Raw genomic sequence first — 21,210 nt, 5'->3', positions numbered from 1 at the left:
AAAATAGAAATGTCCAGAATAGACAAATTTACAAAGACAGAAGACAGATTAGTGGTAACTAGGAGTTGGGAGGAAACATGGGGACTGACTGCCTAAGAGACTTCGCGAGCTTATTTTTGGAGTGAAGAATTAATGTGATAAAAAAAAAAAAGAATTAATGTGATATACAACTCCACGCATAAAATAAAAACTGAGTTGTACCTAATTCAGCTAAAATTTTTGGTGTATAAAACCTATCTCAACAAAACTGCTTTAAAAAAAAAAAAAAGTTGCCTCTGGTAAGCCATAATGAAACCTGGTAAAGGAAATCGTGGAAGTCACTGATAGGAAAACTAAGCTGGCTACCTGTGATGTTAGAATAGTCAATCTCCAACCCCCCCCCCTAAAAAATATAACATGAAACTTGAGACTGTGAATCAAATAATTCTGGGCACAGGTGGTTTTTAACTAACAGTTAAGTGCCTTCTTAGGCTCTATCACTCCTAAACTGTAGGGGGCTTCCATCCTCGGCGATTACGGAAGTAGTACTTTTCATCTTGAGCAAGCTCAAGAAGGAATGTCAAAATAAGATGACACTTCCCCAGGCTCCCTGTAAAAGCTTAAAAAACCCAAAGGGGTGTCACCTACACACTCCTAAGTCTGTGCACGTGTTAGCCTCCCTCCATCTACACCAGCCAGCAACGCGCACCATTCACCCCTGTCTCAGCCTGCTTCCCACAAACTGACACACTATCGAGCTCCCGGATCTCATTTTTTTAATTGACAGGTATAATTCTCACCAAGTTCCCACTCCAGTCCGACCAGCCTCCGCCCTACCCCTCCCCACTCCAAAACCCACACACGTGTTAGCCCGACACCGCCCCACCGGGTCCCACGTGCACCTGGTCTAACACACACCCTACGTGTGGGTGCCCCACGGGCTTCCTCGGGTAGCTGAGGTCACCGCGTGACCCCGGATCTCCAGAGCTATGAGAAGGAAAGGACAAGGCCCAGGTCCCTGAGGTCCCAAACCTGCGGGGAGTGTCCACACCCATCCTTCCTACCACCCCCAACAAATCCCAGGGCTGGGGGCGACGGCCCCTTTAAGACGCGGCCCAGCCGTCGCCCAGAGAGAGGGGCGCACCGGGCCCTACAAAAACCCCCCTCCGTTCGCCCGCCCACGTCCAGTCACCTCACCTCGGGCCGTGGGGCCCCGCCGCCGCGGCGGCGGCGGGGGGGTAGGGTGCGGGCGGGGTCCGGAGGGGGGGGTCGCCCCGCCGACTATGGAGCCGCGGTTCGCTATCTGAGGCCGTGAAACGGTGACTGCGTTGGACGTAAACGCTCCAAGCTCGCTCCCTCGGCGGCTCCTGGGACCCCAAGATGGCGGCGGCGCTGAGGCGGCTGCGGGCGCTGGGCCGGCGGCGGCGGCGGCCACTTTCACTCACTGAGAGGAGCGGAGCAGGGACACGGGGAGCCATGGCGGGGGGGAGGAGAGGCGCCATAGCCAGGCCAGAACAATCGAGCCGTTACTCGGCTGGCTTACTCCCACCCCGCCCACGCTCTCTGCTAGTCACCAGCCCGTGGCCGCCCGCAGCGTCGCTGCTGTCGACCTTATGCAGCTCGTACCCCGCCGCTGCCGCCTGACGCCCCGCGCGGACCGAGGTTCAGGGGGAGCCCCTCATCCATGCCATCTGAGTGCAGATTGGTCGGGGCTGGGACTGGCGAAGATTGCCGAAAGGTGGCGGGGAGGAGGAGGAGCATGTCCTCGCTGGAGTGAGCAAGCAGATCTCGCGGGAGCAAATGTCGCGAGAGCTCTCCAAGCTTGCTACCGCCGAAAAAAAGGTTACTTTTCCCGGATGTAACGTCAATGGAAACCGCCGGGGATCCTGGGAATACAGCATTTGTTCTAGCAGGAGGCGGGAGGGGCTACAGAGCTCTGACAGTCATGGCGAGGGAACCGGAAAGAGAGTTTGTCCAGTGGTAAGGCCAACTCCAAAACCGTGTCGGACACCGAACCAGTCCCTGTAGCTGCCGGTACACTTCACCCTGGGGACTTCAGATTGTCTTCCGGAGTTGCTCACGCTCGACCCAAAACTATTGCTGAGAAACTACGAAGCTTCGGGGCACTTTCCATTTTAACGCGTCAGGTGAGTCGCCTTGGCACCTGTGGCCTCAGAATTCTCTTTCTTCCCATTTGTATTTGGTCCTAAGGGTTCCATGTAAGGGGACCCCCCCCCCCGGGATAATTTCATAAAGGGACATTCGCTTTGGGCAAGCACTATAAGAAGTTTTTGTTCCTGAAAAAAACAGTTGTAGGGCCGGAGATTTAGTTCAGTGGTTTCGCGGCCTGCTACGCAAGCGCAAAGACCCGAGTTCGATCCCTGGTACCCAAAAAAAAAAAAAAAAAAAAAAAAAAAAAATCCCATGAAAAAATCAGTTGTTTACTATGATGTGTTTTGTTTCTCCCTGTGTCATGGGTAACTCCAGTTTGATTCCAGATTGCAGCTCAATGAGGTATATCCTTCAGAATTATAGTGCTTTAGTCATGAGCCTTTGAAAAGCAAGAAAAAAAAATTATTGTAAAGTTTTTTTGACCCCAGTTTTCTCTTTATTCGATACTGGGAATCAAACTCAGGGCTTTGCACTCGCCAGGCAGGCGCAGTGCCACTAAGCTACATCCCTGGCCCCAACCTGAGTTTTCTTCAGACTCAGGAGAAGAATGGCCTTAAGTTCAGGAGAAGAATGGCATTAAACTATTAAATGAAACCTTAAGTTATTGTAACACGCAGCAATAAGAATTATGAGTTTTTAAAAAATAAAGAATTATGAATTTTGTTAGAGAAGGCAAATGAGAAGAAGTCCCATGTGCACAGTCCTTCCTGGTACTTTACCTGCTTAGCACAGATGTCAAGTCATAGTTCAAGAGGCAGAAAAAGAGCCGGGGATTTAGCTCAGTGGTTGCACCGCCTGCCTCACAAGCAGAAAGACCCGAGTTCGATCCCCGGTACCAAAAAAAAAAAAAGAGGCAGAAAAATCTAATCCTGATCTATGGAACAGGAGAGAAATGAAGAAATAACTGTAAGTGCTCTAACTTCACACCACTAGCTTCCTCAGCTGGTGGCCACAGCCACTCAACCCCTTTATGTGGGCCAACGGAGGTAAAAAAAAAAAAAAAAAAATCATTGGAAGGGGGCGGGGTTTTCCTAAAATGGTGTCTCCTTCCTATCCCTATTTTGGTACCCAATTTGGACAGAATCCTGCCAGTGCTCAGGCGGAGTAATTAGTTGGAGTAATTTGGCACTGATTTGTCTGCAAACAGACAACCAGCTAGAATAATTTGGGTACGTTATCTTATTCTCTGCTTTTTATTTAATTGGACAAAATAGTGGTCCTTTGTATCTATCCCACATGGAAGATTTGCCTCCATTTTTGCTACCTATCACCCTATTTGCACTGATTATTGTCTCTTAGGAACATTATGTTCCATCTCAGTGGCTCCATCTAGTGTGTCCAGTGAATTCTGCTAGACCAGAAGCAAGTGAAATGTGGATTGCCCCACCTCAAAAATTATAGGAGGGCCAGGGATTTAGCTCAGTGGTTCCGGCGCCTGCCTCACAAGCGCAAGGTCCCGAGTTAGGTCCCTGGTACCAAAAAGAAAAAAATTATAGGAGAAGCCTATTAATGAGATTTCAAAGGTGAGTCTCTAACAAGTATTAATTTTAATTTTGTTTAGTCTCTCCTACATTTTAGATGACACCACACAGGAGGCTAAAAAACCTCAGGAGGATTCTTCCAAATTTTTGGAGCACCATCTATCAGGTGTACTGACAGTATATGGGTATCAGTGCTGAGGGTCCAGAAAATCAAAAGATGGTAAACATGACTTTTCCCAGCCAAAGTGCTGCTGATACATAAAGGAAACTACAAAAGGTGATGGTGTTTTGGGAATGTCAACTTCACGCCTAATAGAAATGGCTTTTAAAGTTTATAATAACAGATCAAGCACAGGATTTGAAGAAACAATGGAAAATAAACAACAGGGTTCCTTGCGGGAGCAGCACTCAAAGAAACCCAGAAGAAAAAACAGAAAGGATTATGAGGATAACTCAAAGAAAGTAAATAAACAGACACCTCCAGGAAAGAATCAGTGCAGTTATTGCAAGGGTGAAGGACACTGGATTAATGATTTCCCCGAACTGACAAAAGAATTATAAAAACAAAGTAAGAATTCTGCCACCCAAATGTCAGAATTAGAAAGAGGCATTTCAGATGAAGAATGAAAAATTCATTGAGTGAATGAAAAATCCATGAGCTTTCTTAGATTTAACGTGACCTCACATTATATCTCCATAGGAGCCTGAGTACAAATAACAATGGAGAACAAATTTATTGACTTTCTTGTGGATACATATGGGGACACTTACTCTGTCCTTAATGCCTATCTCCTGATTCAAAAAATTTTATGACTAGGGCCAGGGATTTAGCTCAGTGGTTTTGCCGCCTGCTGCGCAAGCGCAGGACCCAAGTTCGATCCCCGGTACCAAAGAAAAATAAAATAAAATAAATAACACAACTTTAAAAAAAAAAAAATTATGACTGTTAAGAGGGTATCAGGAAAAGCCTTACTCTTGCCTTTTCTAAAGCCTTTTGAATGCTACCTTGGTGACATGAATTTAAAATAGCCCATATATGCCTGAGTACCCCCTTTCTCTGTTGGCCATGACTTGCTTGTAAAACTAAATACTCAGGTAACTTTTTCAACAGGCTGGCTAGAAATAAATGTTTCACCTGAACATGCCTGAACCCTCCAGGTGCCACTGCTACAAAGTAACTCAGTGGAGCCCTAGGAGTTAACAGAAGACGTATTAAACCAAGTAAAAGGATGTATGGGTGGACAAGAACCGGAATTGCCTAAACTACCATGCCTGTCTGGGTGCTCCTAAAGGAAGGCCATAAAATATTTCAAACAATATCCCTTTGAGAAGTAACCCACAGGCACCAAAAAACAGCCAAGAGTCTTGAGTTAACACCCCAAGGCTTATTCTTTGCTTTTTCATGCTCACAAAGATCAAGAGACTTTCATTAAACCCAGGAGGCCCAAAGCCAGAATGATTAAGAAGCTTTTCCTTCATCTGGTTAAAAGCCTGTTGGCAAGTCCACTGTAAGGGTCCTAGTTTCTTTACAAGAAGGGACACAGAGAAAGGCACAAGAAGCAATAGAAGAGCCACTCCAGGCATCCTTTTTAAAACCAGGTCTAAAAAAATAAAACAAGGTCTAACAAGATCATCCCATTCTCCATGGGTAATGGTTTCCTTTCAGTTAGGGAGAAATGGCCCTCTGCCTTGGAAAGTTTAAATCCTATTTAACAGTCTTTTGACAGATAAGGGCTGTTTCTTGAAGACTCTATGTCCCCTAGCAGCAAAGAAATTTAAGATCTGAACAGCTGTTTTGTTTTGATTTTTGAGACAGGGTCTCGCTATGTAGCTGGCCTTCACCTAACCGTGTGACCCAGGCTGGCCTCAAACTCATGCCAATCCTGCCTCAGCCTCCCAAGTGCTAGGATAGTTGTTACAAGCTGTTAAAGTGAACTAAAGAAAATAATGAAAAGGAAACATTGGCTGACCAAACTGCCAGGAGGACCACAAGAACCACGAGTTTTCAGGCTCTTTTGACTTCACTGATCCCACAAATTGATCTTGATCAATACTAGCCCCTGTCACACCCTTAAGACTTAAAAAGAGCAAAAGAATGGCAGGTTGAAAGTTCTTCCCCAGAACATTTCTATTGGAAATGCAATGCTTATGTATCATCCTCGGTCCAGAGGCTCTATAAAGGAACTCTACTCCTGTACCTCTGCTACCCTTCAGCGGGTCCAGAGGTATCTGATAGACCTCGACCTACAAAGACTTGTCCACACATTCCCCAATTTCATATAACCCAAAGACTTGGAAGAATTCAACACTGAGGATGAATCTCTTGTGAAGAAGATTGGCAAATAGATTCTTCCATGATACCAAGGTCTCCTGGAAGTCTAATATTTGCTAGTTTTCATACACATCTGTAATGAGTAAGTTGGAATCTATTCCTCCAGGACAGAAAAGGCCTCTGAAATAACCAAAGCCATATTGAAAGAATTATTCCTAGGTAAGGATTGGCTGTGTCTATACAAAGTGACAGTGGGGCTGATTTTGTGACTAAAATAGCTTCAAGGAGTATCCAGGATCTTAGGCATCACCTAGAAATTATGTGCTTCATGGAAACCACAGTCTACCAGAAAGATAAATCATGCTAAAAAGAATCATCACAAAAGTCTGCCAAGAGACCAAAGTAACATGGAAAAGGTGTTGGCTATTGCTTTGTTTCAGGTAAGAGTGTCACCTTAGGAGCAGACACCAGTTGAGCCATTATGAATTAATGAATGGGAGACAATTCCAGGTAGCCCCACCAGAAGGAAACCTAACTGTAGGAAGGAAAATCTTAATACTGGATATTTAAAAACCTATGATGGTGTGTTGACTACCTACTTATTTGTTAATTGTGAGAAACCTTGGATACATCACACCCAGGTCAAGCTTGTCCCACCACAGCCAGATTTCCAAGCTGCCAAAGGTTATGAACACATGACCCATCACAGACTTCAAATTTCTCTTCAAAATGGCATTACTGACACAGTTATTTCTCATTAGCTACACTTTTGTCCTTCTAACCCATATGATTACTGTTTTTATTATTGTTTCTCAACCCTTGTATTTGCATGAAAAGATAACTCTTTGACCAAGATATCGCAAATCTTAGCTAAAGCAGAAAATTTAAATGATTGTAGGTATTACAGTTTTGATCTAAAATGTCCTCCAAAAATCTCTTGTTCAGAGGTGGGACTTGAAAAGGTGATTGGCTCACAGAGGCACTGTACTTCTCAGTGAATCTGCTGATAAGTTCATAACTAAAGATTCTGTTAGAGATGAGGCCTAGTTGGAGGGGGCAGGTCACAGGAGGTGTGACCTGGAAGGGTGTACTCTTGTCCCCATCTCCTCCCTTCTCTCTGCTTCCTGGCTTCCTTGAGATGAGTAGCTTTTCTCTACCATGCCCTTTTGCCATGCCATTTTTGCCTTAGAGCCAAGCAACCATGAACTGAGTCCTCTGAAAATAGCAAAATAAAGCTCTTCTTCAAGTTGTGGGAAAGTGAATAATACAGTGGGATGTGTCATCCAAAACCCCTCTCAGTTCATGACCATACTGACCTCCTGATTTTACCCATAATTAACTTTTTCATCTTTTCCTAACTTTGCTATGAAATATGATTAAAAACTCTCCAAAGTAACAAAGCTGAGTAAAACAACCACCTAATACCTCACATACTTCTCTATTGGTTTTTTTCTTAAACTCCATAAAGAAGCTTGAGTTTTATAACCTGAGATTATGAATTGTCCTGAGCCTGTTAATATTGCTTATAATCGATAGGCTGTCATTTTCCAGTAACAGTTTAACTAGATTCTATGTGAAAAAAAGCCCACATTATGAGACTACCCTGATTAAATAACTCTTGTTTTGGCCTTCAACAAATCTAACAACAGGGCCAGGATTTAGCTCAGTGGTGCTGCTGCCTGCCTCGAAAGCACAAGGTCCAGAGTTCAATCCCCAGTACCCTAAAAAAAAGAACAAATCTAACAACACTGACCAAAAGGTTCAGATCTCACTGATTGCCCTTAGTTTGCTCTAATCCAAGAAGCTTTGCACTGAGACTCAATTTAAGCAATTTATCGAGGTTTCTATGTGCTGCAATTGGATGCCTGTTTGCTTTGAAGGATCCACATGTCTAGATGACTAGAGAATAAGGGAAGCTTTTCTGTTGGATATCTGGTCCTGCCTCTTCCCATCCACCAATCCCAAGAAACTAAGAAGTAGACCAGCTCTTTAAGAACTAAGAGAAGGTCTGTAGGTATGTAGCATCGAGGTAGAGCACTTACCTAAGCATGTAGAGACCCTGGTTTTGATACTTAACACCGTCAGTGAAAAATCTGAGAGAAAGTCTTCTATTTTCCTTTGTAGTGGGAAGATGGATTTTATTATCATTCAGTAGAACCTTCTTGCCTTGTTGGTACATAGGAACCCATGAACAATGATTAAAAATCTGTCACCCTGGAAGTTACATGTCAAGAAATTGCCTGCTCAACAAAAAGGAATAGAATCCTTAGCTAAAGTAGTGTTACACCTATAATCCCAGCTACTCAGGAAATTGAAGAGAATCACAAGTTTGAGCCCAGCCTGGGAAACTTAGCGAGACCCTGTAACTAAGACCCTTCTCAGAATAATAAAAAGGTCTGGAGATACACTTTTCCTTCCTGGGTTTAGTCTCCAATACTGGGGCCATGGGAGGATACATATACTAGAGTAGTAAGTGGCTGCTTTTCAGGATTGTTTTCTTGAATCCTATTAAGTCTGTCTGTTCTGGCTACTTTGATTAGGAATATCTACTGATCTTATTTTTGACTTATGTTATAATTAAATCCACTTCAAAATGTTACATTTTGCTAAATGTTGCTAAAATAATAATAATAAAATAATAATGTTGCTAAAAGAGCTCAAGCTGTGGTTTTAAAGAGCCTTACATTTACCCCCAGGAACTTATGAATATTTCAAATTTCAGGTAAAATAATTTCATTCCTTCATCATCATCATCCACCTGTTCTCAGCAGGAAATAACCAGATCATCATCGTCCCTATTCCTACCCATTTTAGAAATGATAAAATAGTGGGGATTTGTAACTAAGCCTCCATAGTGAAATTTTTAAAAATGTTTTCTCTTGTAAGGACTTAAACCATTCTCCCTCCCAAAAGTTTAAAAGCCAAACAGCACATTCTTTCCTCTGGTCAAACTGTCCAGACCTTTCACACATACTCCCTGTCTGTATTCCTACAATTATCAAGTTTCTGACCTTTTTGTCTTTGTTTCAGAAGACTGAACTAATGGCATCCCGAGATATATTACAAACGTATTTTGCAGAACCATATATTGTGTGATGGTTCACCAGATGGCCACTAGCATCAAGTCTGAAAACCTTGATTATGTCAGAATATGTAAACTACCACTTCCTCACCTCCCCACAAACTGTTCTGTTCCCTTTTCCTTTATGTTATCCATAATCCTGCTTATTAAGAGATAATGGGTTTGGCACTTATCTCCCATCTTCTGGTTGGTACTTTCTTGATTAAACTTTCTCTACTCCCAGGACTGGTGTTCAGTGTTTGCTGTTTTCTGTACATTGGGCACACAAATCTGATTTGGGGTTTGGTAACAATAAGATAACTTGAGGGGCATGATCGGCTCAGAGCTGATCTTTTACCCTTTGTTTCTGCCCCTTCGGGTGGGGCTATAGATTGTTGGGGATGTTCCTGGTATGTAGTGCCACTGCTATGCAGTGAATCAAGAGCACAACAGGTTAGGTGAGGTAGCATGGTTAGGTAAGACGTCTGTGTGCGAGCTGTAGCATTCAAGGATCTGGGAGCACATCTGTTGTCCTGTTCCCACAGACTTGGTGAGTCTCTTCAAAAGAAATTATTTTACCTGTGGCAACTCTAGATTGAAACCCCTCCTCGTGTTTACTAAATTAATTAGGTAGAGCCTAATGGTGGATACAGTATGATGGTATTTCACTTCCCTTAGGTCACAGGCTTTACTCTGTTTCAATCTGGCCTATACCATTTAAGCAGAAAAACATTTGCTTCAGGTCATCAAATGGCCCTCTTGTGCTAAATTCACTGGACTTCTTTATGGTGCTGGGAAACAAACTCAGGATCTTAAGCATGCATTCTACCAATGAACTACACCCATCACTACACTCTACAGTTAATTTTGCTTAAAGGCAAAAGTGTAGTATATAAGAAAACAGGTGTCTGCTCATCAAGAAGTATTCACTAGAAACTAATGTGATTGATTTCTTGGGAGGGTTGGGAGAAGGGAAAGAATGAAAACTGGTAGCAGGATTAGGAGGGAGTGGCAATTCTATGTAGAGCTGATTTTAGAACTATAGTACTGTAATTAACATGGATTATCTCACATAACGGATCCCTGCCCCCCCACCCACCCCCCCATGAGAACTTAAAATCTCTCAGTAATTTTATAGTCACCATGTTGCCTTGAACTTACTCCTTTTTGTCTAAATGAAATTTTGTATCCTTTGACCAACTTCAAATTTTTTTTGAGACAGGTTCTTGCTATGGAGCTCAGGTTGGCCTTGAACATAACTATATAATCCAAGCTGGCCTTGAACTTGGGGCCATCCTCTCCTGCCAGCCTCTTGAGTGCTGAGAATACAGGTATGCACCACCATGACAGGCCAGAGTACTTTTTAAAGAAAAATTCTTGATTTTAATGTATTGGAATTTATCAATCTTGTCCTTTAATAAGTGTCTTTGTTGTTGTTGAGATAAGATCTTCTGTGTTGCCTAGGATGGCCTTAAAATCCTGTGCTCATGTGATCTTCCCAAGTGCTGGCACACTACAGGTACATGCCATTACATTCAGCTTTATAAAAACATCCTTAATGTTTTACTTCACATAGCTTCCCCTACCCCATACTCTAAAAAATATCCATTAAATATTGTCTACTGAGTTTTTTGTTTTGGTTTTTTTTTTTTTTACATTTAGATCTCTAACTGGAATACATTTTTTCATACACTGGAAAACAAATACCCAATTTCATCATTTTCCATATAGAAACCCATTTTTTTCCTAGCCTTATTTACCCAGCAGTTGGTGGTTCCTTTCCCCTTGCTCTGATTGCTACCTCTGTCGTTACTAGGATTCCACAGTCTCATGGTCTGCTTCTGGGCTCTTCCATTCCATTAACCAATCTCCCCTCTCCCTGTGCGAATGCCACTGTGTCTTAACTACAACAATTTCAAAATAAGTCCTGATACCTGACAGCAACTACCAATTTGGAGAGAATTGACATTTCATGGTATTAAATCTATCCATGAACATAAAATCTCAACATTTATTAGGTTTTTCAAATTTCTTTTGCTACTTCGTAATAGATATTTTAAATTTTTCCCTGGAGAAGCCTGGACTACTTTTACGTTTATTCCTAATTTCTTGATGTTCTCAGCTATTACTATATCCTGTGTATTAATAAATAAATTGTAAGAATTTCCTTCTATTTGTTTTTTGAGACAGGGTCTCACTATGTAGGTTAGGCCATCCTTGAACTCACTATGGAGCCCAGGCTGCCCTCAAACTCAGCAGTTCTCCCACCGAAGCCCTCCCAAGTGCTGAGATTACAGGCATGTACCACACTCGTCTATCTTCTACTTTATACAGTGTTATCTTTTTTTTTTTTTTTTTGGTACCAGGGATCGAACTCAGGTCCTTGCGCTTGCACAACAGGTATACAGTGTATCTTTATGGAGCACCTTCAGGAGTCCCTAGGGTATCCTTATGACTCCATTATTGAGTCATGGGTTATATGCATCTTCATCTGAAAGGGTTTTGTGAGTAACAAAAATTCCACAGAAATGTAAGTTCCTATTGAACACTCAAAAAACATTTAATGAGAGGGCCAGTTGGTCATGGTGGCATACACTTGTAACCCCAGCACTCAGGAAGCTGAGGCAGGAGGGTTGCCACAAGTTCAAGGCCAGCTTGAATTACAGAGCAAGACCCTGTCTCAACAAAACCAAAAAGAAATATTTAGTAAAATACTCTAATTGAAGCCAGATGTGGTGGCGCATGCCTGTAATCCCAGCACTTGGGAGGCTGAGGCAGAAGGATTGCTGTGAGTTCAAGCCCAGCCTGGACTACATAGTGAGACCTGGGGCCCAGAGATGTAGCTCAGTGCCATCACGCCTGCCTGGCAAGCACAAGGTCCTGAGTTCAATCCCCAGTACCAGGAAAAAAATAAAATGATTAGACTTTTTTTTTTAAAAAAAGAAAGCTGGAAGAATATATAAATTATTTATATTGGCTTCAGGTAAAAAGAGTGGGATACTGTGAAGCAGGGGAAGGGGGAATAGGAAAACAGTACATAGGGAGGAATACTGCCTTCTTCTGTATTGGATGTAGTTAATAGGAGAGTTGATTCATAAATCAGAGTCAGTGGCCCCTAGTAGTCAACACCTGGGATTCTGAGTCCAAGATTCAACATATAATGAGAAGTGTGGAACATTCTTTTCTTGGCCAGTAAACTAATAAATTTCCTTATCTTTTCCATGTTCCATCCTCCAGACCATAGACCTCAAAATACCTAAAAGAAAATCAGAGGATTGTGCTGAAGAGCTCTGAAACAGCACAAGGATTTTGAGCTCTTTAAGGTTCACTGGCATTTTAAGATAGTAGGTTAGTGACAGAGTGAAGAGACAACTTACAGGTAACGGGAAGAAATTTTTCCAGCTACACCTCAGGACTAATATCTAGAATATATAAAGAACTCAAATAATGTACACCCTCCTGGGCCGGGGATTTAGCTTAATGGTTTCGCCGCCTGCTACACAAACAAAAGGACCCGAGTTCAATTCCTGGTACCAAAAAAAATGTACACCCTCCCAAGAAAAGACACTGCAGAAAAAGTACAAATGGCCAGTAAATACATTTAAAAATGTTCAACATCACTGGCCATTAGAGAAATGCAAATTAAAACAACACTGAGACTCCATCTTACCTCAGAATAAGAATGGCCATCACCAAGAAATCAAATAATAACATGCTAGTGAGGCCGCAGGGCTGAGGGGCCTTCTACATTGTTGTGGAAATGTGAACTAGTACAATCACGATGAAAATCAGTATGGAGATTTCTCAAAAACTAAAAATAGAAATTGGATTTGACCCAGCTATTCCTCTTCCAGCTATCTTCCTGAAAGGGTTAAAGACCATATTACAGTGATCTATGCACACATGTTTATAGTAGCACAACTCAATAGCTAAACCTTGGAAGTGGTTGATATGTCCATCAACAGATGGAGGATAAAGAAAATGTATTTATACACAAGAGTTTACTCCGCCATGAAGAAGGATAAACGAGTCATTTATGGGAAAATGAATGCACCTTGAGACCATAATGTTAAGTGAAATAGGTAAGACACAAGCTTAAATATTGGATGCTTTCTTTTCTTTGAGAAACCCAAAGTATAAGTAAATTGAAGAACAAAATAAAAATAGATAATAGGAAACTAAGAAATAGTTATCTTATAAAAGGGAAGAGGACTGAGAGATGGAGGGAAAGGGTTTGGGGGAGGGGATGAAAACAATTAAGATATCTTACATATATTAACTCCCCATAATGAATGTAATAACTATGTACTGCAAACATACTAATAAAAAAATGTTTTTAAACCCAACCATGGTGGGACATGCCTGTAGTTCCAGCACTCAGGAAGCTGTGGCAGGAGGATTGCCATGAATTTGACACCAGCTTGAGCTATATAGTGAGTTCAAGGCCAGCCTAAACTACATAGTGAAACCTTGTCTCAAAAAACCAAAACAGGGCCGGGGGTTTAGCTCAGTGGTTCTGCCGCCTGCCTTGCAAGCGCAAGGATCTGAGTTCGATCCCCGGTACCAAAAAAAAAAAAAAAAAAACCAAAACAAAAGATCATTTATTATGTAACTTCTCCCATCAAAGACCTAAAACTGTCATGTTGGTTCTCAGGGTGCCCAGACTTTGATATGTCCATACTCATCTTGGGTGACAGATTTTATCAAGGATCTCTCCCTTCCCTTACTGATTGCTCTATTCCTTTCAACAGTGTTCTTGATCATAAATTGGATCAGACAATAATTCAAACTCTTTTAAGGGGATAGTTGTCAAGGCCAGTGCTTGAAGTAGTTGGAATCCCCAGGCAGGCTAGTAACAGTTGTCTGCTTCTCTTCTCTTGGAAAAAATGAGGCAACCTGTATATTTAGTCTACACATCCAAAGACTGCACCCATCTCCCAGTTGCCTTTCACCACAACCTTCGCTGTTTTTGAGAGGACCCACAGGCTTCAGTTCCCTCACAGGGAGCTGCAAATGAAGTCAGTCCTGGGAACCACCATCTGCTTTTAGCTCTGCTGTGCTCCCGGGCACATCTCTAGGCCAAGACTCTTGACACACTTTTCAATGAGCTTTCTGCCCACAAACCAAGAGCTCTGCAGATGGGTGGAGTAAGAACAGGTCTTGGCTCACCTCTCAGTGTGGAACCTCCACTTTCTGAGCCAAGAACCCAGCAGCAAAGGCCCCAGTGTTAGCAGAGCCATACCCAAGGTGGCACCTCCTTCCAGCCAGTGGGACCCAGCCTGAAGATGCCTCCCTGATTTGCCCAGAGCAGCACTTCAGCAATAGGTAGCTAGGAGCACCATGTCAGGTGCTGACATCTGCCCTTAGTAGGAAAGTAGCCCTCAAGTCTCAAGTATATCACAGTAGTTACTACTATAAAAGGTAAAATAGTAGCTTCATTAGTGGAGAAGACTAGCAAGCATCACCTCTACCAAGTGAAAGTTAACACAATTCATGGCACTTATACTGATATTGAGTGCATGTGCCTTCTGATACAATGTACTGAAAGAACTCAACATCACTTCTGTGATGATCCTGAAGGAATATCAGAAACAAATTAATCAACAAAAAATAGCTACATATCTACAAAGGGTTGTAGACAAATTTTTCTATTTCCCCCACCAGTTAAAACTGACCTCTAGACATTGTACATAACTTAAATATAAGACTGAAATGAGGAGAGAAGACAGAGCAACACGGAATCTCAGTACAAAAGGAATGACATACTGAGTTCCCTGTGTTTTCTTCTTGTCTCATCAGACAATTTTTTTTTTCTTTTGGTACCGGGGATCGAACTCAAGTCCTTAGCTTGCGAGGCAGGTGGTGGAACCACTGAGCTAAATCCCTGGCCCTGAGACAATTTTTTTTTTAAGCATTGAGGATTAAACTCTGGGCCTTCACACTGAGCTACATCCCCAGCCTCTTATTTTGAGAAGAGTCTTGCTAAATTGCCCTAGCAGGACTTGAATTTATAATCCTGCCTTAGCCTCCCTCAGTGCTGGGATTATAAAAATACACCTCCAAACCTATGTACAATATCATTTAAACTGCTCAAAAACACTTCTGTCAAGCTGGCCATGGTGGCACATGCCTGTAATCACAGCACTCGGTAGGCTGAGGCAGGAGGATCGTCATGAATTCCAGACCAGTCTGGGCTACTTGGTTCAAGGCCAGCCTGAACTACTTAGCAAGACCCTGTCTCAAAAACAACAACCCGGACAGGGGATTTAGCTCAGTAGTTCTGACGCCTGCCTCACAAGCGCAAGGTTCCAAGTTCAATCGCCAGTACAAAAAAACCCAACAAAATAAAACAATCACTTAGCTATAAATATGGGATATGGGGCCAGGCATAGTGGTACACAGCTGTGTGTGTGTGTGTGTGTGTGTGGTATTTTATATATATATATATATATATATATATATACACACACACACACACACACACATGATCTAACCCCTGGATATAAGATATTATATTTATATATCATATATAGGCTCTCTATATACATTAGAGTAAATAGGCCCTATTGCTGAAAACTGTGAAATGTTGAAAGAAATCAAAGAAGGTTTAATAAGTAGACATTCCATGTTCATGGATTAGAAGCTGGAACATAAGTATACATGTCAGTTCTCCCCAAATTCATAAACAGGTTTGACACACTACTTACCAAGATCCCAACAAGATTTTTTTTTTATAGATATAGGCAAGCTTTTTCTAAAAGGGATGCAAAGGAACTAGAATAGCTGAAACGATTTTCAAAATGAAGGGTAAATTGGGAGGAATCATTCTACCTAATTTCAAGACTACAAGAATAGCTTCAAGAATCAAGATCTGTCTGGCCATGGTAGTGCACACCTCTAATCCCACCACTTGGGAGGCTGAGGCAGGAGGATCATTGAGAGTAGATCAATGCCTGACTTTAATAGCTATATTGAGTTATAATTCAGATATAATACAAGTCACACCTTTCAGTGGTTTTCAGTATATTCACAATTTTAGAACATTTCATGAACCTCAAAAGACCACCTGCCTTAGTATATTTTCTTTTCTTTTTTGCTGGTAGTGGGAATTTGAACCCAGAACCTCACACATGCTAGGCAAGTGTTCCAGCTCTTAGTCTGTTTCCTGTTGTTATACCAGAATACCACAGCCTGGATAATTTACTAGGCAGTTTATAAAGGGAGGGTGTAATGGGATAAAAATGATCAAAATATTATATATATATATTACATATATATACCAATACTCCAGAGCAAATATACCTATCATATAAACATACAACAGAAAAATAATAAAAGCACAATACATAAAAAATAAATTCTCATCTCAAATGTCATTGTGAGAATTTATATAATTCAGGTAGAGTGCTAGCATTTTATATATTACTGGGTTGTTGTTGTTTTGTTGTGTTTTTTTTGGTACCAGTGATCGAACTTGGGACCTTGTGCTTTCAAGGCAGGTGACAGCACCACTGAGCTAAATCCCCGGCCCCCTATATATTACTGTTATTGTTACTGTTGTTGTTTAAGATTATTCACTGAAGCCGGGCATGGTGATGCACACCTGTAATCCCAGCACTTGGGAAGCTGAGGCAGGATTGCCCTGAGTTGGAGGCCAGCCTGGGCTACATAGTGGGTTCAAGGTTAGCCTGAACTGTACAGTGAGACTGTCTCAAAAAACAACAACAACAACAACAAAATGATTATGCACTGAATGAGCTATAAAAATCCCTTTGGAGGAAAAAAAAATGCCTTTGAGGGCCAAGGGTTTAGCTCAGTGGTGCCACCACCTGCCTCACAAGCACAAGGTCCTGAGTTTGATCCCCGGTACCAAAAAAAAAAATGCCTTTGAATAATATCAATGTGCATTTAAACTAGTCAACCTAATTGCTACAACTAAGATGCTTAAAATTCTGAGCAAATAGGTACTGTTTTTGACTAAAAAAGTAAAATAAAGAGGAAGATTTTTATTTAGTTTATGGTGCTGGACGCTGAAAATTCCAGGCATAATGGCTCCTTCTAGGGTCAGACTTCTTGCTGCATCATAACACCACAGAAGGTGAAAGGCAAGTGAGTGCATGCAGAGGGGATGAACTGGATTTTAAAACCTTGATCTGTTAAAAAAAAAAGAACCTTGATCTGTGTCTCACACCATATAAAAAGTTAACTGAAATAGATCAAGGCCTTAAAGATGTAAAAGTATATAACTAGTAAGAACAAACGGCAGAAAATCCTTGGCAGCTAAGTCTTGCAGAGTTGCATCTAAGGCTTGACATCAAAGGCATTATCCATATAACTATAGATAACCATAATGCACTGTTCAAAAGTCTACAAGAAAGGATTTTGAATATTTTTACCATGAACAAATTAAATGTTTTTTTGGTACCGGGGATTGAACTCAGGACCTTGTACTTGCAAAGCAGGCAATGGAAATTAAATGTTTGAGTAGACAGATATGCTTACCCTGATCTAAATATTGCACAGTGTAAATATACAGTGAAACATCATGTGGTGGTCCCAAATGTGACTAAATGTTAGAGCATGCTCTTAGCATCTGCAAAGTCCTGGGTTCAAATCCTACTGCAAAAAAATGTCCCATCAATCTGTTCCATTTTTGTCCTTATGTATCAATTTAAAATAAACTGAAAATTTAAAAAACATTATTCAAGGGCCAGGGATTTAGCTCAGTGGTTCTGGCACCTGCCTCGAAAGTGCAAGGTTCCGAGTTTGATCCCCAGTACCAGAAAAAACATTCAAGCTGAGCATGATGGCACACACCTGTAATCCTAATACTGGGGAGGCAGAGACAGGAGGATCACAAGTTCAAAGCCAGCCTGGGCTACATAGTGGGACACTACATATCTCAAAAACCAAAACAAAACAAAAATAGTATTATTCACAAAAGTAAACTTTGGTAAATTTTACTTCACCAAAGCTAAAAACTTTTGCTCTGGGAAAGGCCCATTAAGAGGATGAGAAGACAAGCTATAGGCTGTAAGGATAAACATATTTGCAACCATATGTTTGGGAAAGAACCAGTATCTAGAATATATAAAGAATTCTCCAGGGCCAGGGATTTAGCTTAGTGGTTTCGCCACCTGCTGCGCAAGCGCAAGGACCCAAGTTTGATCCCGGCACCAAAAAAAAAAAAACGTATTCTCCAAACTCAGCAATAGAAAGGAAAGAGTATAAAAGCAGATAAGCCATTGCTTCTCAGCCTTTTGGCTAAGATCAAGTGTAAAAGCAGATAAGCCAGTCTCTTAGTCTGTCTTCTGCTACTACAACAAAATACCACAGAGACTGGGTGAACTATAAACAACAGACGTTTACTTGGCCCATGATTCCAAGGTCACGGGGCGACCTCTAGTGGGAGCCTTCGTGCTGCATCAAAACATGGCCGAAGGGAGGCAGACAAGTATTGACAGACAGGAACTCAGGTCAAGGTGGCCTATTCATCAGGAACTCCCTCTTACCATAACAACATTAATCCTTTCATGAGGACACTGCCCTCATGACCTAGGAAACTCCTATAAGTTCCACCACTGAATACTGGGACAGTGGCAATTAAGTTTTTAGAGACATGGTCTTGCTATGTTGCCCTTACTGTGTTGCCCAGGCTAGGCCCAAACTCCTAGGCTCAAGCAGTCCTCCTGCCTCAGCCTCCCTAGAACCTGTGCTATAGGTATGGGCCCAGCAGTGGCAATTAAATTCCAACACATATTTTGGAGGCAACAGTCAAACTGTAGCACAACCCATGGGCAAAACGATATGAAAACACAAGGAAAATACACAACTTGCAAATATACACATGGAAAGATAGCCACCAGGAAGCGTAAAATAAAGTTACACTGTGATATCACCTCATTCCTGTTCATACTGCTAAAATAAAAAGAAACAGTAACAAGTCTTAGCAAGGATTTGGAGAAACTGGGTTAATGAGACATGATTCTAAAGCTTAATATGTTTTTGGAGCACTTGAAGATCTTGTTAAGATGCAGATTCTGATTTAGTAGTTCTGAGTTGAACCACTTTATTTATTCCTTTGGAAACAGGATCTTGCGATGTAGTCTAGGCTGGTATTTACCTCAGTGTGTATCCCTGGCTGGCCTTGAACTTGTGATCCTCCTGCCTTAGCTTCCCTGGTGCTGGAAATACAGCCATGTGCCATCACACGTGGCTTCAGATATTATACATTTATAACAAGTTACCAGATACTGCTGATATTCCTGGTCCATGGATCACACTTTGAGTAACCAGACTCTAGAGCAGTGCTACCTAATAGAACTTTCTATGCTGGTAGAAATGTCCTATGAAGTCCAACACAGTAGCCACTACTGGCTACTGAAGTAGTGTCCGAGATAGCAGCCCATGTAAGTATTGGGCTCTTGAAATATGGCTAGTGTTACTAAGGAACTGAATTTTTAATTAATTTAAATTTAAGTTACTTCATGTTGCTACAGTTACATTGGACAACACAATCCCAGAGCATCTTTAGATCAATCCAGCATTATTCTGTGACTTGAATAACATATTGGAGATATCTCAAATTCCTGATTAACTAAGTTTACTTTGCTTCAATTTTTAGATTTTGTTTTTGGTACCAGAGATCAAACTCAGGACCTTGCGCTTACGAGGTAGGCTTGGGCACCACTGAGCCAAATCCCCGGCTCTGAATTTTTAGATTTCTAATCATTTCCCATTGGCATTATGGATAAGTAGAGGTATTTCATATAAGACTTTATTGAATGGCAAACTAGGCTGTGATTTAGTCTAGAGTCCAGCTTTCCTTCCACCACCAAGATTCTGTCCTCTCAGGGCTCAGTGGTTCCGCCACCTGCCTCGCAAACACGAGGATCCGAGTTCAATCCCTGGTACCAAAAAAAAAAAAAAGAAAAAAGGATTCTGTCCTCTCACCTATTGAGCTGACACATGCCTGTAAACTCTACTCAGGAAGCTGAGGTAGAGGGCTGTAAATCTGCTGTCAGCCTGGGCAGTTTACTGAGACCCTATCTCCAAATTTAAAAATAAATTGGGGGAGGCCCGGGGATTTAGCTCAGTGGTTTCATCGCCTGCTGCGCAAAAGCAAGGACCCGAGTTTGATCCCCAGTACCAAAAAATAAATAAATAAAAATAAAAAGTGAAATAAAAATAAAAATAAATTGGGGGGAGGGGGTTGTGGCTCAGTGGTTGAGCACCTACCTAGCATGTGAAAGCCCTGGGCTCAATCCCGAGACTCTGTCACCTAATTGAGAGAAGCAGCAAAGTCTAAAGTTGGTTCTTTCTGCCAGGCATGGTGGTCCATGCCTATAATCTCAACTACTTGGGAGGCTGAGGCAGGAGAATCAGAAGTTCAAGGCCACCCTGGGCAACTTAGTGAGACCTTGTCTTAAAAAATAAAAAAGAGGGGGCCAAGGATTTAGCTCAGTGGTTCTGTCGCCTGTCTGGCAAGCACAAAGTCCCAAGTTCGATCCCTGGTACCAAAAAAAAATAATAAAAAATAAAAAAGAGTGGGGCCAGGAATTTAGCTCAGTGGTTCCGGCACCTGCCTCGCAAGCCCAAGGTCCCAAGTTCGGTCCCCGGTACCAAAAACTAAAATAAAATAAAAAATAAAAAAGAAGGCCCTGGGATTAGCTCAGTGGTTCCTCCGCCTGCCTGGAAAGTGCAAGGTCCGGAGTTCGATCCCCAGTACCAAAATAAATAAATAAATAAATAAATATTTAAAAATAAAATAAAAAGGGCTAGGGATGTAACTCAATGGGAAAGTACCCCTAAGTTCAATCTTCATTACCAAAAAAGAAAGGAAAGAATAAAAGAAGAGAGGACGGGCCAGGTGTGGTGGTGCACACCTGTAATCCAAGAACTCCAGAGGCTGGGGCAGGAGGATTGCTGCAAGTTCAAGGACAGCCTGGGATATGTAGTGAGTTCAAAGTCAGTTTGAACAACATAGCAAGACCCTGTCTCAAAAAACCCAAAAAAGAAAAAAAGACGGAAGAAAAAAAGAAGGAAGGGAAATTGATTCCTTGAAATGACTAAAAATCTAACAAATTTCAAACAACACTAAGGACAAAAAGAGTTAATGTATAAATAAACAATACTGAAAATTGAAATAGGGACATTACTAGAGATTCTGCACAATTAAAAAGATAACAGGAGAAGGGCCAGGGATTTAGCTCAGTGGTGCTCCCACCTGCCTCACAAACTCAATG

The 21,210-nt window shown here is 41.8% G+C and overlaps 1 protein-coding gene and 1 long non-coding RNA gene across 4 annotated transcripts in view; one reads left to right on the top strand and one right to left on the bottom strand.

Moving 5' to 3' along the window:
- Nucleotides 1-1,314, bottom strand: part of Ino80 (INO80 complex ATPase subunit) — a 129,448-nt gene extending 128,134 nt beyond the window's left edge. For all 3 annotated transcript variants that reach the window (XM_021241902.2, XM_013078415.3, XM_004861593.4), the window contains exon 1: nucleotides 1,177-1,314. The gene's annotated coding sequence lies outside the window, so the exon portion shown is untranslated. The remainder of the gene's footprint in view (nucleotides 1-1,176) is intronic.
- Nucleotides 1,315-1,936: 622 nt separating this feature from the next.
- LOC147829008 (uncharacterized) lies at nucleotides 1,937-9,211 on the top strand. The gene is made up of 2 exons (XR_015449757.1): nucleotides 1,937-2,126; nucleotides 3,713-9,211. It is a non-coding gene; the product is annotated as an uncharacterized LOC147829008 (long non-coding RNA).
- The last annotated feature ends 11,999 nt before the right edge of the window (nucleotides 9,212-21,210 follow it).

Source organism: Heterocephalus glaber, unplaced genomic scaffold, assembly GCF_053883595.1.
Source record: "Heterocephalus glaber isolate CG9 unplaced genomic scaffold, H.glaber_assembly_v1.0 deba00000809, whole genome shotgun sequence".
NCBI classification, from domain to species: domain Eukaryota; kingdom Metazoa; phylum Chordata; class Mammalia; order Rodentia; family Bathyergidae; genus Heterocephalus; species Heterocephalus glaber.
This window is presented reverse-complemented; position numbering and strand designations above follow the sequence as displayed.